The sequence below is a fragment of the Octopus bimaculoides genome, chromosome 16 (assembly GCF_046866305.1).
Source record: "Octopus bimaculoides isolate indiv1 chromosome 16, ASM4686630v1, whole genome shotgun sequence".
Lineage (NCBI taxonomy): Eukaryota > Metazoa > Mollusca > Cephalopoda > Octopoda > Octopodidae > Octopus > Octopus bimaculoides.
The window spans coordinates 8,847,296-8,852,196 of NC_142943.1; the positions used below are offsets into that span (position 1 = coordinate 8,847,296).

General features: G+C 40.0%; 1 protein-coding gene across 1 annotated transcript in view; it reads right to left on the bottom strand.

The window, feature by feature from the left end:
• LOC106868209 (alpha-glucosidase) overlaps positions 1 to 519 on the bottom strand; it is a 30,284-nt gene extending 29,765 nt beyond the window's left edge. The window contains 1 exon segment of the mRNA XM_089364107.1: positions 407 to 519. The gene's annotated coding sequence lies outside the window, so the exon portion shown is untranslated.
• Between the last annotated feature and the right edge of the window lie 4,382 nt (positions 520 to 4,901).

Consider the following 4,901-nt stretch of genomic DNA (forward strand, 5'->3'; position numbering starts at 1 on the left):
ATATATTTATTTATATTAAGGGCATTACTACACGTAAATGCCTCACGCTATTAGGGAGTCTCAAAGTCAAAACCACCATGATAAATATTTCTTATGGTAGTTTTGACTTAAGGTGTCCCTAATAGCGTGAGGCATTTACGTGTAGCAATACACTTAATATATATATATATACATATCCTTTTTCGGATTTCATACACTAATAAAATATATATCTATACATATGATCTATGTTGACTAACCCATATATGTGCATATGTGTGTGTGTGTGTGTGTGTGTGTGTGTGTGTGTGTGTGTGAGTGTACGTATATACACACAGTCAACGGGATACGGATTTTCAAGTATTAACCCATGCACACAAACCTGTAAGCATGATACAAACAAACATATATATATATATCTACATACACTTAGACGCGGACTTACATTTTGTGAATAATATAAGGACTTCACTTGGGTCTGATAGAAGTGCGAAGTAAACTTGACAAGGCTATTTCCGTTGGTTATCCGTGTCAGTATGTAACTTAACTCTCTTAGCTCTCCTAATACTATCCCTCTCGTGTTAACTATAAGACTCTTACTACTGCTATGAAGACGGTGAGGACGACAGCCACAGGTGTGCCTAGCAGGTAGACTTGCACCGAAGTATTGTTGTGTGTCTCCTCTAAGATTGCTATTGTCGATTAGTATACGTGTGTATGTGTGTGTAAGTGTATGCGTGTATGTGATTGGGTGTATGCGATTGTATATCTATATATATACACTAAATACACATACGCACACGCGCGCCTATACACACACACACATATATATATATATATATATATATATATATATATATATATTTATTTATTTATTTATTTTTTTAGTTGTTTCTATCATTGCCCGCCCGAGAGAGTAGCTGAAGTGCCTGTCGGCACTTCAATTGCTAGTCCCCCAGCTTAGGTCAAGGTTAGGGTTGGGGTTAGGGTCAGGGTTAGGGTTAGTAAAGTTGATTTTGGGCGAAATTTGAACTCAGAGCATAAAGACCCACAAAACATTTTGATCGACTCTCAAATTATTCTTTTAATCCAGTTGCGCCCTCATAAAAAAACCCCATAAAAATTCAAATAAAATAAAATAACTTAAGCTTGAAAAACAAAGGCTATAAAATTTGGGAAAACCAAACAGACGGATGTTAAGATGAGGACGGAAGTGTATTGAGGTAGAACGTATTTGTGTGTTTGAATAGACACAGATGATGTATGTTAACTTGTCATTGGCTGAAGTTTGAGGTAGATTCATAGTCCATATAACAGAAAGAATTATGGCTCACTGACCATTAAGCAGATAACCAATCATAGAGCGCCTTCTTTTTCTTATTGTAATATGTTGCAGGTCTTGATACACAAAACAAAGAGCGAATTACGTGAGATCTGTGGAAGTATGTGATGTGTTTTGTTTTACAGAGCATGAAAATAATTCACGATTTGAGTGCAGTACGATATCGAATATCAGTCTTTTCTTTGAACATAGTATTCATTTCTTTTCACAGAAACATTCATTTGATCCTCCTTCTCTTTCATCCTTTCACATTTTTTTTTTCTCATTTCAGTTCCTGGACTGTAGCCATGCTGGAGCACTGCCTTGAAGTGTTTAGTCGAACAAATCATCATTAGTACTATATTTTTGTTTTGTTTCTTCATTTGTTTAACTTGTTTTTCTAAAAATCTGTTTAACTCTATCGTTCTTTTCCGACACACTGAGTATTTGGGTTTGTCCTCCCAACATCGTTTGACTACCGATGATTGTGTGTGTACATTCCCATAACATTAGCGCTTCAGCAAAAGAGAGCGCTAGACTAAGTACTAGGCTTACAAAGAATAAGACCTGGGATCGATTTGCTCTACTAAAGGCGGTGCTCCAGCATGGCCGCAGCCAAATGACTGAAACCAGTAGAAGCAATTAAACGAATACATTCACAAAGCATCGGTCGGCTCAGGACTACAGCTAAAGAGACTTGCTCATCACGTTGCACAGTGGTACTGAACCCAAAACGACGTGGTTGCGAAAGAGGACTTCTTACCCACACAACAATGACTGTAGCTATAGAGTGTCTCCTTCGTTTGTTCTTCCAATATAATGCTACCCCTAGTGAAGACGCGTGGCTTAGTGGTTAGGGTATTCGGCTCACGATCGTAAGAGCACGAGTTCAGTTCCCGGTCACGTGTTATGTCCTTGAGCAAGACACTTTATTTCACGTTGTTCCAGTCCACTCAGCTGGCAAAAACGAGTTATACATGTATTTTAAAAAACCGGCCTTGTCACATTAAGTGTCACGTTGAATCTCCCCAAGAACTACGTTAAGGGTACACGTGTCTGTGGAGTGCTCAGCCACTTGCACGTTAATTTCACGAGCAGGCTATTCCGTTGGTCGGATCAACTGGAACACTCGTCGTCGTAGCCGACGGAGTGCCATGCATATATAATCTACCCCAATTTTAGTTCTACTGTTTATCATATTTCATTTTCCTCTTGACACCAAGAGGTAACAGAACGGTTAGCACGCCAGGCGTGCTAGCGCTATTTCGCTTGTCTTCTTTACGTTCTGAGTTCAAATTCCGCCGAGGTCGACTTTGCCCTTCATCCTTTCGGAGTCGATAAATTAAGTAACAGTTGCGTTCTGGGGTCCATCTAATCAACTGGCCCTCTCCCCCGCAAATTTCGGGCCTTGTGCCTTGAGTAGCGGTTCTGCAAAAGACCGTCAGAATAAATACGGCGAACCCTGCTTTACTCTTTCACCACAACTTTCTCTCACTCTTTCTTTCTGTTTCTGTTGTACCTGTATTTCAAAGGGCCAACATTGTCACACTCTGTGTCATGCTGAATCTCCCCGAGAACTATGTCCAGGAGTACACGTGTCTGTGGAGTGCTCAGCCACTTACACGTTAATTTCACGAGCAGGTTGTTCCGTTGAATGGAACAACTGTAACGCTCGTCGTCGTAACCGACGGAGTACCACGACGATATCTATCTATCTGAGGAGGCGGCTCGCCTGCGAGCCAGAAATTGAAGGATGTCTATGAACAGCTTTATGCCTGTGGTTCCTGGTCATTTTCTGCCCATGGATCTCCGTCGATTCTTATTTTTCTCAATTGGATTCTCATAATCCTTCGGTATTTAAAAAAATCCTACATCATAATTACATATTATCGATTTCAAATTTTAGCCCAATGCCAACAAGTTCAAAGAAGTGGGGTAAGTAAGTGGATTAGATCAACCCCAGTGTGTAACTGGTACTTATTTTATCGACGCCGAAATGATGAATTTGAACTCAGAACGTGCTAACCGTTCTGTTACCTCACCGCCTTTTTTTTTTATAATTAGATATTATTAGGAGCTGTAAACAGAAAATTGTGAAAATATTTTGTGTATTGTAGAAGCACAACCACTTTATTGGACATAAATTTTAGCAACAAAATCTTATGTGGATTCCCAAGGGACATATGCATCCAGGTTGAAAACCACTGCTTTATATAAATGAATGAGGGGCTTCATTTTTGGGTACAATCTAGGATGTCTATGTGGACTGGAGTAAAGTTACATGTAGTGCCTTCGAGAGGTATACGTAATGCAGTATGGCTCTGGATTCGAAACAGCGATCACGATTCTGAAACCAGCATCATCCGAACTAGGCCAAGAGACTTCACATAGTGTAACAACGTTGATGGAAAGATATGGATACAATAGTTTCCTAAGATGAAGATTAAAACTATAATAACGATGGAATATTCGTTTTTCTACATAAATAGTAATGAGTGCGGTCACATTTATGTGTGTGGGTGTGGGTACATGTGAGTGTTTCTATGGGAGTCTGTGTGTGTGTCTGCGCGCGCGTGTGTGTGTGTGTGTGTGTGTGTGTGTGAGAGAGAGAGAGAGAGAGAGAGAGAGAGAGAGAGAGAGAGAGAAAGAGAGAGAGAGAGAGAGTATCTTTTATCCGAAAGGCAAAACCTAAAAATCCTATTTCGTACCACAAGGACACAAGGAGGTCTATAAATAAAAGGCATTGGAATTTGAACCAGTAACGCATTGAAGTGGAACAGATACCGGAATGAAGAAGTATCTCTAATTCATAGAAAAGGTACAGAGGTTACCATTTCAATAACAACATTCATAACGCCCCAAACGCTCCATTTACTACCTTCTCCACCCTGTTTTCCACTGACTCATCTCTAAAGTATCAATCATATGTACTATGACGTCTGTAGATGGCTAACGAATCATATGCTCTTGTCTATCGACAGTCAAATCGTTGAGCCAGACAAAAGCTATACATTTACCTGCAGTAAGGGGAAGCAGTTTTCTCTGTCTGGTTTATTGTGTTCGGTCAGACGGAACGATATCGGGGACGCCCCCAATGCTATGTTAAAACACACGTGCACACACACATATACACACACACACAACAATAATGCATTTATTGTATAGGTGTGAGAGAGAGAGAGAGAAATGGAGAGAGACACAGGCACAGACAGAGAGACAGAGAGCTAGATAGATGGATAGATAGATAGATAGATAGATAGATAGATAGATACATTTCTTTTATTAGCCACACAGGGCTCAACGAAGATGGGACAAATACAATGTAGAGCTTTTCTTTTTGGGAGGGGGAAGGAAGGAAAAAAAAAAAAAAAAAAAAAATTGGTGGTGTCGATCAAAAGGGATCGTAGGAAGGGAAAAAGGGGCAGTTCGATCAAAAGGGATCGAAAAAAAAAGAAAAGGAAAGGCCGATCAATAGGGATCGTGTATCACACAGTAATGTTCTCGCGTAAAAAGAGGGGAGGACAGTTTAGGTTTAGCCGTGGAAGGAAAAGCCTACGGAAAAGACCACGGTAACCTTGGTCAATATTCTCATTTAAGAAAC